Genomic DNA, 12,108 nt, shown 5'->3' with positions numbered 1-12,108 from the left:
ACTACCAACAACGTATGAGGGGTCCCTTTTCTCCACACCCTCTCAGCATTTGTTATTGGTAGATTTTTTAATGACGGCCATTCTTACCGGTGTGAGGTGATACCTCATTGTGGTTTTCATTTGCATTTCTCTAATAATTAATGATGTTGAGCATCTTTTCATGTGCCTGTTGGCCATGTGTGTGTCTTCTTTGAAAAAAATGTCTCTTTAGGTCTTCTGCCCATTTTTTAACTGGGTTGTTTGTTTTTTGGTTAGGTAATAAAGTTTGGGGGTAGTTTGTTGTATAGCTATAGTAACTGGAACAGCCTCTTTAGGAATTGTTCCTCCTCTGGGACCCATATCTTCCTGGGAAAAATCCTCCCTTTTCCTTCAAGGCTTTTCTAATTCTAATCAACTGATGTGCATTTTTCTGATACCCACCATAGCTCCATCTAACCAGATTTACTCATAATTTTATTTTATAAAAATTATATGTTAAAATCCTTTCTCTTGGGGCTTCCCTGGTGGCTCAGTGGTTGAGAGTCTGCCTGCCAATGCAGGGGACACAGATTCGAGCCCTGGTCTGGGAAGATCCCACATGCTGTGGAGCAACTAGGCCCATGAGCCACAATTACTGAGCCTGCGCATCTGGAGCCGGTGCTCCGCAATAAGAGAGGCCATGATAATGAGAGGCCCACGCACCACGATGAAGAGTGGCCCCCACTTGCCGCAACTAGAGAAAGGCCTCGCACAGAAACGAAGACCTAACACAGCCATTAATTAATTAATTAATTAATTAATTAATTAATTAAAAAAATAATCCTTTCTCTTGCCCTGGCCAGTGTCACAGGACTCCCTGCCTTCTGCTCAAGCAGAATCACCTGCCAGCCACTTGTCTCTCATTACAACGTTCAGTTCCTTTAAAGACTTCTTTACCTTTGAGTAAATTTGTTTAAACAGTGTTTCTCACAGTGTGGTCCACAGACCATCTGAGGCACCTGGGTCCTTATGGAAAATACAGATTCTGGGCAGCACCCCAGATGTGCTGAATCAGGATCTCTATCCTTGTATCGAGCACTCCAGGTGCGCCTTAAGCACATTCAAGTTTGTTTGTTTGTTTGTTAACATCTTTATTGGAGTACAATTGCTTTACAATGGTGTGTTAGTTTCTGCTTTATAACAAAGTGAATCAGCTATATGTATACATATATCCTCATATCCTCTCCCTCTTGCATCTCCTTCCCACCCTCCCTATCCCACCCCTCTAGGTGGTCACAAAGCACCAAGCTGATCTCCCTGTGCTATGTGGCTGCTTCCCACTAGCTATCTATTTTACATTTGGTAGTGTATATATGTCCATGCCACTCTCTCACTTCATCCCAGCTTACCCTTTCCCCTCCCCGTGTCCTCAAGTTTAACAATCCTGAATCTCCTTGGAGTGATTTGATGGGGGATGGGAGTAGCACTTGGCATGAACTTGAGAAAAGAGACCTGGGAGAACTCAGGCAGAAATGCTTTTCTCTTTGCCAGCTAAAGCAATTAAAAGCCCAGTGTTCTATACCTCCAGAAACTGCTTCTTTTTCCAGGCAGAATAAAACCATGACCTCAAGTTATACAGCAGGTACACGGAAAGCATAGTAAATGTTGAACCTAAGATGACTAAATAAATGAGTCAATGAAAGGATATAGAACTTATTGTCTACAAAGCATTACAAAAGATGTTCTGCTTTTCAGATCATGGCGGAGGTTAGTGTCAAAGCTTGGGAATATATTTATACTTTTCAATGATATTTAAAATGCATGATGGTGGTATCTATAAACAGGCATGACTAAATACTATGTGACTTACCCCAGGAATGGGTATTTCAACTAATGCTAAATCATCTCCCTATAGCAATTCTCTCTTATTATGTGTCTTGATAAACATTCTTTCAGTTCTGTTTTTTTGTTTCCCAACTTATTTGTTTACCCTGTCTCACATCACAAAGGATTTTGAACATTTGTTCATGTACATATAGAAAAAAATAGGTGTTGAGGGTGTTTCCGTACTCAAGACAACTGTTCCCCAACATTAGAGAAGCAGAAGCAAGGAGCCAACTTCTCTGCACTCCTGTTTATCTGAGAAAATTATAAAATGTGCCTGCTGCTTAACTTGTCATGAAAATACCTATAATAGTGTTAATTGAACATTAAGAAATGTGTTCTTAGCTATACTCATGTGACGCTATAAGTTCCTCTTTCTTAACCACTATTTATTGTTTGTGTTCTCCTTGTGAACCACCTCAAAATTTGTGTGCAAGAGGCAGGATAAACAAGAAAGAAAGGAAAGAGAAGGAGAGGGAAAGAGGGAAACGATGTAGAGGGAAGGATCCCTTAGCAGAGAAATCAATCTCAATGTTGCAAAAATCGTTGAATTCTCAGATCTCAGAGATGATTCACCAGACTGCTGACATCAACCTAACCCTTGCCTTGCCTTATTTCCTCTTATATTCTGCTTTTTTCCCCACATATTTCTTCTAGTAGTTCATAAATTCTTTGAAAGTAAAGTGTGTTTTCACTATGAACCTCAAGATTATGGCAGTTTCTACATGTCCTTTAAGTTTTCTGTCAGAGAATTTCTCTTTTAATGAAACATAAAACAGTTCATTTTGCAACAATAAGCTATAAAAACACTAATTACAACAGTAGTGAAGATGACCATAATACATAATAATATACAGATCACATATATTATTTCATTTGATCCTCATAGCAGCCCTATAATGAAGGTGAAAAAAAAAAAAACTATTTTCTTCTCAGGCTTCTTATAGGTGCCCTCCCTTCTTCCTGAAACACACTTTGCCCTGATAGACACATGGCTTTCTCCCTCACTTCTTCCAAGTTTCACGTAAATGTCACCTATTCAGAACCCTTCCTTCACTCCCCAAATAAAATAGTATCTCCCTCCCCAGTAGCACTGGTTTCTATCTGTCTTTCTGTACTTGAATGTAAGCTCAATGCAGGTGGGAATTTATTTTGTTTTCCACTATTTCCCCAGTCCCAACAGAGCGCCAAGCACATAGCAGATGCTCAATAAATAAATGAATATACTATTCCCATGTCATAAATAATAAGTCAGGAACAGGAGGCTTAAAAGATCTGACCACCATGGCACACCTAATGACTGGCAGATTAGGTTCTGGATCATAGGTGTTCAGGCCAAGTCTCGTTACATTTTCTTTTTTTTTTTTTTCCATTACAGTTTATTACAGGATAATGAATATAGTTCCCTATGCTATATAGTAGAACTTTGTGGTTTATCCATCCTATGTATAATAGTTTGCATCTGCTAATCCCAAACTCCTAGTCCAACTTTCCCCTGCTCCCCCTCCCCCTTGGCAACCACAAGTCTGTTCTCTATGTCTGTGAGTCTGTTTCTGTCATTACATTTTAGAGACCACTACAGAGACATTGTAATAACTGATCTACACTATTGACTTCACTGGCATAAATTTCTGGAACAATGTAAAATCTTTTATTATTTCATGAGTGTTATCAGAAGCAAAAACGAAATTAAAGCCATTACATTTCCTAACACTGGATAGGATAGTAGGAAAACATCTAAGCTATGGGGTAGGTTAGAACAACCTACACCACACCAAGAATGGATGCATTTTCTTGGGTGCTAATCCTATTTACATGGTCCTTGAACAAATTCTTGGCAAACCATTCCAAAACACACTTTGTCAGTAAGCAAACAGTTATTTCAGCTACAATAATAGCATCTTAAGATATGATGCTATTAAGATAACGAAAGCCATTGGTTACTCTCAGTGGTAGACCATTTAGCAGCCTGGCAGGTATGTGATGTTGCATGAACACTGGAAAGAGGAACAGGCCTGGCACATGGCCCAATAATTGCAGTGCTGCAGTCTGATTATACGTATAGCAATAAAGCGGACCTTACATAATTTTACATAGTACTTTCCCCTTGCTTTCAAGGATGATTAATACATTTCTAACACCAAACACAATTTTATTTAACAACTAACTTAGAAAGAGTAAACTCTCCATTGACTGCCATTCTATTAGTCTATTAACCAGCTGATACCCTATTAACCAGCACTTTCAAACAGACTCTACAAGTGAATGTTAAAATTACAAGAGGCCTAAAAGATTATCCATTAAAAGCCCATCATTCTGGGGAGAACTTCAAGATGGTGGAGGAGTAAGACGTGGAGATCACCTTCCTCCCCACAAATACATCAGAAATACATCTACATGTGGAACAACTCCTACAGAACACATACTGAATGCTGGAAGAAGACCTCAGACTTCCCAAAAGGCAAGAAACTCCCCATGTCCCTGGGTAGGGCAGAAGAAAAAAGAAAAAACAGAGACAAAAGAATAGGGATGGGACCTGCACTTCTGGGAGGGAGCTGTGAAGGAGGAAAGGTTTCCACACACTAGGAAGGCCCTTCGTGGGCGGAGACTGTGGGTGGCGGAGGGGGTAGCATCAGGGCCACGGAGGAGAGCACAGCAACAGGGGTGCTGAGGGCAAAGCAGAGAGATTCCCGCACAGAGGATCGGTGCTGACCTGCATGCACCAGACTGAGAGGCTTGTCTGCTCACCCGCCTGGACAGGTGGGAGCTGGGAGCTGAGGGTCGGGCTTCGGAGGTCAGATCCCAGGGAGAGGACTGGGGTTGGCGGCGTGAACACAGCCTGAAGGGGGTTAGTGGGCCATGGCTAGCCGGGAGGGAGTCTGGGAAAAAGTCTGGAGCTGCCGAAGAGGCAAGAGACCATTGTTTCAGGGTGTGCGAGGAGAGGGGATTCAGAGCACCACCTAAACGAGCTCCAGAGACAGGCACGAACCGCAGCTATAAGCACAGACGCCAGAGACAGGCATGAGATGCTAAGGCTGCTGCTGCAGCCACCAAGAAGCCTGTGTGCGAGCACAGGTCACTCTCCACACGTCCCTTCCCGGGAGCCTGTGCAGCCCGCCACTGCCAGGTTCCCATGATCCAGGGACAACTTCCCGGGGAGAATGCACGGTTCGCCTCAGGCTGGTGCAACATCACGCTGGTCTCTGCTGCCGCAGGCTCGCCCCACACTCTGTACCCCTCCCTCCCCCCGGCCTGAGTGAGCCAGAGCCCCCGAATCAGCTGCTCCTTTAACCCCGTCCTGTCTGGGTGGGAACAGATGCCCTCAGGTGACCTACATGCAGAGGCGGGACCAAATCCAAAGCTGAACCCCAGGAGCTGTGCGAACAAAGAAGAGAAAGGGAAATCTCTCCCAGCAGCCTCAGAAGCAGTGGATTAAATCTCCACAATCAACTTGATGTACCCTGCATCTGTGGAATACCTAAATAGACAACGAATCAGCCCAAAATTGAGGCGGTGGACTTTGGGAGTAATGGTAGACTTGGGGTTTGCTTTCTGCATCTAATTTGTTTCGGTTTTATGTTTATCTTAGTTTAGTATTTAGGGTTTATTCTCATTGGTAGATTTTTTTATTGATTTGGTTGCTCTCTTCCTTCTTTTTTTTTTATACATAGATATATATATTTTTTTCTTTTTTCTATTTTTGTGAGTGTGTATGTATGCTTGTTTGGGTGATTTTGTCTGTATAGCTTTGTTTTTACCATTTGTCCTAGGGATCTGTCTGTCCATTTTTCTCTTTTTTTGGTTTTTTTGGTTTTTTTGGTATAGTTTTTAGGCCTTGTTATCATTGGTGGATTTGTTGTTTGGTTTGGTTGCTCTCTTCTTTCTTTCTTATTTTTTTACTTTTTTTATTACTTTTTAATTATTTTATTTTTAATAATTATTATTTTTTAATGACTTTCATTTATTGTTTTCTTTCTTTCTTTCTTTTTTGCTCCCTTTTCTTCTGAGTCATGTGGCTGACAGGGTTTTGGTGTTCTGGCCGGGTGTCAGGCCTGTGCCTCTAAGATGGGAGAGCTGAGTTCAGGACATTGGTCCACCAGAGACCTCCCGGCTCCACATAATATCAACTGGCAAAAGCTCTCCCAGAGATCTCCATCTCAACACTAAGACCCAGCTCCACTCAATGACAGGCAAGCTACAGTGCTGCACACCCTATGCCAAACAACAAGCAAGACAGGAACACAACCCCACCCATTAGCAGAGAGGCTGCCAAAAATCATAATAAGGTCACAGACACCCCAAACCACACCACCAGATGCAGACCTGCCCATGAGAAAGACAAGATCCAGCTTCATCCACCAGAACACAGGCACCAGTCACCTCCACTAGGAAGCCTACACAACCCACTGAACCTACCTTACCCACTGGGGGAAGACACCAAAAACAACGGGAACTACGAACCTGCAGCCTGCGAAAAGGAGACCCCAAACACAGTAAGTTAAGGAAAATGAGAAGACAGAGAAACACACAGCAGATGAAGCAGTAAGGTAAAAACCCACCAGACCAAACGAAGAGGAAATAGGCAGTCTACCTTAAAAAAATATTCAGAGTAATCGTAGAAAAGATGATCCAAAATCATGGAAATAGAATGGAGAAAATATAAGAAATGATTAACAAGGACCTAGAAGAACTAAAGAGCAAACTATGATGAACAACACAATAAATGAAATTAAAAATTCTCTAGGAGATCAATAGCTGAATAATTGAGGCAGAAGAACACAAAAGTGACCTGGAAGATAAAATAGTGGAAATAATTACTGCAGAGCAGAATAAGGAAAAAAGAATGAAAAGAAATGAGGACAGTCTCAGAGACTTCTGGGACAACATTTAACACACCAACATTCGAATTATACAGGTCCCAGAAGAAGAAGAGAAAAAGAAAGGGACTGAGAAAATATTTGAAGAGATTATAGTAGAAAACTTCCCTAATATGGGAAAGGAAATAGTTAATCAAGTCCAGGAAGTACAGAGAGTCCCATACAGGAAAAATCCAAGGAGAAACATGCCACGACACATATTTAATCAAACTATCAAAACTTAAACACAAAGAAAACATATTAAAAGCAGCAAGGGAAAAACAACAAATAACATACAAGGGAAACCCCATAAGTTTAATAGCTGATATTTCAGCACGAACTCTACAAGCCAGATGGCAGTGGCAGGACATATTTAAAGTGATGAAAGGGAAAAACCTACAGCCAAGATTATTCTACCCAACAAGGATCTCATTCAGATTCGACGGAGAAATTAAAACCTTTACAGACAAACAAAACTAAGAGAATTCAGCACCATCAAACCAGCTTTACAACAAGTGCTAAAGGAACTTCTATAGGCAGGAAACACAAGAGAAGGAAAAGACTTACAATAACAAACCCAAAACAATTAAATGGTAATAGGAACATACATATCGATACCTTAAATGTAAATGGATTAAATGCTCCCACCAAAAGACATAGACTGGCTGAATGGATACAGAAACAAGACCCGTATATATGCTGTCTACAAGAGACCCACTTCAGACCTAGGGACACATACAGACTGAAAGTGAGGGGATGGAAAAATATATTCCATGCAAATGGAAATCAAAAGAAAGCTGGAGTAACAATTCTCATATCAGACAAAATAGACTTAAAAATAAAGACTATTACAAGAGACAAAGAAGGACACTACATCATGATCAAGGGATCAATCCAAGAAGAAGATATAAGAATTGTAAATATTTATGCATCCATCATAGGAGCACCTCAATACATAAGGCAAATGATAACAGCCATAAAAGGGGAAATCGACAGTAACACAATCATAGTAGGGGAACTTAACACCCCACTTTCATCAATGGACAGATCATCCAAAATGAAAATAAAAAAGGAAACACAAGCTTTAAATGATACATTACACAACATGGACGTAATTGATATTTATAGGACATTCCATCCAAAAAACAACAGAATACATTTTCTTCTCAAGTGCTCATGGAACATTCTCCAGGATAGATCATATCTTAGGTCACAAATCAAGCCTTGGTAAATTTAAGAAAATTGAAATCATATCAAGTATCTTTTCCAACCACAATACTGTGAGCCTAGATATCAATTACAGGACAAAATCTGTACAAGATAGAAACACATGGAAGCTAAACAACACACTACTTAATAACCAAGAGATCACTGAAGAAATCAAAGAGGAAATCAAAAAATACCTAGAAACAAATGACAATGGAAACACGACGACCCAAAACCTATGGGATGCAGCAAAAGCAGTTCTAAGAGGGAAGTCTATAGCAATATAATCCTATCTCAAGAAACAAGAAACATCTCAAATAAACAACCTAAACTTACACCTAAAGCAATTAGAGAAAGAAGAACAAAAAAACCCCAAAGTTAGCAGAAGGAAAGAAATCATAAAGAACAGATCAGAAATAAATGAAAAAGAAATGAAGGAAACGATAGTAAAGATCAATAAAAGTAAAAGCTGGTTCTTTGAGAAGATAAACAAAATTGATAAACCATTAGGCAGACTCATCAAGAAAAAAAGGGAAAAGACTCAATTCCATAGAATTAGAAATGAAAAAGGAGAAATAACAACTGACACTGCAGAAAAACAAAGGATCATGAGAGATTACTACAAGTAACACTTTGCCAATAAAATGGACAACCTGGAAGAAATGGACAAATTCTTAGAAATGCACAACCTGCCGAAACTGAACCAGGAAGAAATAGAAACTATGAACAGACCAATCACAAGCACTGAAATTGAAACTGTGATGAGAAATCTTCCAACAAACAAAAGCCCAGGACCAGATGGCTTCATAGGCGAATTCTATCAAACATTTAGAGAAGAGCTAACACCTATCCTTCTCAAACCCTTCCAAAATATTGCAGAGGGAGGAACAGTCCCCAATTCATTCTACGAGGCCACCATCACCCTGATACCAAAACCAGACAAAGATGTCACAAAGAAAGAAAACTATAGGCCAATATCACTGATGAACATAGATGCAAAAATCCTCAACAAAATACTAGCAAACAGAATCCAACAGCACATTAAAAAGATCATACACCATGATCAAGTAGGCTTTATCCCAGGTGTGCAAGGATTCTTCAATATACTCAAATCAATCAATGTGATAAACCATATTAACAACCTGAAGGAGAAAACACATATGGTAATCTCAATAGATGCAGAAAAAGCTTTCGACAAAATTCAACACCCATTTATGATTAAAAAAACCCTCCAGAAAGTATGCATAGAGGGAACTTACTGCAACATAATAAAGGTCATATATGACAAACCCACAGCCAACAACATTCTCAATGTTGAAAAACTGAAACCATTTCTAGTAAGATCAGGAACAAGACAAGGTCGCCCACTCTCGCCACTATTATTCAACATAGTTTTGGAAGTTTTAGCCACAGCAATCAGAGAAGACAAAGAAATAAAAGGAATCCAAATCCGAAAAGAAGAAGTAAATCTGTCACTGTTTGCAGATGACATGATACTATATATAGATAATCCTAAAGAGGCTACCAGAAAACTACTAGATCTAATCAGTGAATTTGGTAAAGTAGCAGGATACAAAATTAATGCACAGAAATCTCTTGCATTCCTATACACTAATGATGAAAAATCTGGAAGAGAAATTAAGGAAACCCCCCCATTTACCACTGCAACAAAAAGAATAAAATATCTAGGAATAAACCTACCTAAGGAGATAAAAGACCTGTATGCAGAAAACTGTAAGACACTGATGAAAGAAATTAAAGATGATCCAAACAGATGGAGAGATATACCATGTTCTTGGATTGGAAGAATCAACATTGTGAAAATGACTCTACTACCCAAAGGAATCTACAGATTCAGTGCAATCCGTCTCAAACTACCAATGGCATTTTTTACAGAACCAGAACAAAAAATTTCACAATTTGTATGGAAACACAAAAAACCCCGAATAGCCAAAGCAATCTTGGGAAAGAAAAACGGAGCTGGAGGAATCAGACTCCTGGTCTACAGACTATACTACAAAGCTACAGTAATCAAGACAGTATGGTACTGGCACAAAAACAGAAATATAGATCAATGGAACAGGATAGAAAGCCCAGAGATAAACCCATGCACATATGGTCACCTTATCTTATCTTTGATAAAGGAGGCAAACATATACAGTGGAGAAAAGACAGCCTCTTCAATAAGTGGTGCTGGGAAAACTGGACAGGTACATGTAAAAGTATGAAATTAGAACACTCCCTAACACCATACACAAAAATAAACTCCAAATGGATTAAAGACCTAAATGTAAGGCCAGACAGTATCATACTCTTAGAGGAAAACATAGGCAGAACACTCCATGACATAAACCACAGCAAGATCCTTTTTGACCCACCTCCTAGAGAAATGGAAATAAAAACAAAAATAAACAAATGGGACCTAATGAAACTTAAAATCTTTTGCACAGTCAAGGAATACCATAACCAAGATGAAAAGGCAACCATCGGAATGGGAGAAAATATTTTCAAATGAAGCAACTGACAAAGGATTAATCTCCAAAATGTACAAGCAGCTCATGAAGCTCAATATCAAAAAAACAAACAACCCAATCCAAAAATGGGCAGAAGACGTAAATACACATTTCTCCAAAGAAGATATACAGATGGCCAACAAACACATGAAAGGATGCTCAACATCACTAATCATTAGAGAAATGCAAATCAAAACTACAATGAGGTATCACCTCACACCGGTCAGAATGGCCGTCATCAAAAAATCTGCAAACGATAAATGCTGGAGAGGGTGTGGAGAAAAGGGAACCCTATTGCACTGTTGGTGGGAATATAAATTGATACTGCCACTATGGAGAACAGTATGGAGGTTTCTTGAAAAACTAAAAATAGAACTACCATACGACCCAGCAATCCCACTACTGGGCATATACCCTGAGAAAATCATAACTCAAAAATAGTCATGCACCACAATGTTCGTTGCAGCTCTATTTACAATAGCCAGGACATGGAAGCAACCTAAGTGTCCATCGACAGATGAATGGATAAAGAAGATGTGGCACATATATACAGTGGAACATTACTCAGCCATAAAAGAAATGACATTGAGTTATTTGTAGTGAGGTTGGTGGACCTAGAGTCTGTCATACAGAGTGAAGTAAGTCAGAAAGAGAAAAACAAATACCGTATGCTGACACATATATATGGAATCTATAAAAAAAAAAAGTGTCTGAAGAACCTAGGGGCAGGACAGGAATAAAGACGCAGACGTAGAGAATGGACTTGAGGACACAGGGAGGGGGAAGGGTAAGCTGTGACAAAGTGAGAGAGTGGCATGGACATATGTACACTACCAAATGTAAAATTGATAGGTAGTGGGAAGCAGCTGCGTAACCCAGGGAGGTCAGCTTGGTGCTTTGTGTCCACCTAGAGGGGTGGGATAGGGAGGGAGGGAGATGCAAGAGGGAAGATATATGGGGATAGATGTATATGTATAGCTGGTTCACTTTGTTATAAAACAGAAACTAACACACCATTGTAAAGCAATTATACTCCATTAAAGATGTTAAAAAATAAAAAAGTCCATCATTTTAAAAATGAAGATGAAGACATTTATGCCAAATTTACTTATCATTTGTACGCAGCCAGGAAGCAGTACAGTCAGACCTCAAGTCCCCCAAGGTTCCTTCTACTGCACACAGTAGGATCACACTTTGCACAGGGTCTGCCATTCCCAAACACATTGTTAAAGAGATGGATTCTGAAATTAATAACCTTGAAGCATGGCAATTTCATAAGGTAATTTTGAGTGATCTGTAAATTGTTGTGTGGAATAAACATTAGATTCTTTTCATTACACTGTTAGTGTTCTTAGGATAATGGTCTTCTCTGAAATTTTATAATGTCAATAAGAGTTATATATCATAAATATTATTAATGAAAATATTTGGTTAAGCAGTAAAATCAATTTCTGGACCAGTGGTATAACTGGTCATATGGTATAATGTTTATTTTTCTTGAATTACAATGTTGGAAGCCAATAAGGAATTTGAAAGGCAGGAACATTGATATAGACTTATCTCAGGGAATGCCCATTCTGTAATAATTAAGTTGATTCATTCACCTTACAAAGGTATGTCTATACTAATCATCTCCCACGTGCCAGTGTGGAAAGACATTCACTAGTGGTTCACCAATCCATTTCCCTTTT

This window comes from Balaenoptera ricei, chromosome 5 (assembly GCF_028023285.1).
Source record: "Balaenoptera ricei isolate mBalRic1 chromosome 5, mBalRic1.hap2, whole genome shotgun sequence".
NCBI lineage: Eukaryota > Metazoa > Chordata > Mammalia > Artiodactyla > Balaenopteridae > Balaenoptera > Balaenoptera ricei.
The sequence above is the reverse complement of the archived record's forward strand: the minus strand, read 5'-3'. Positions refer to the sequence as shown.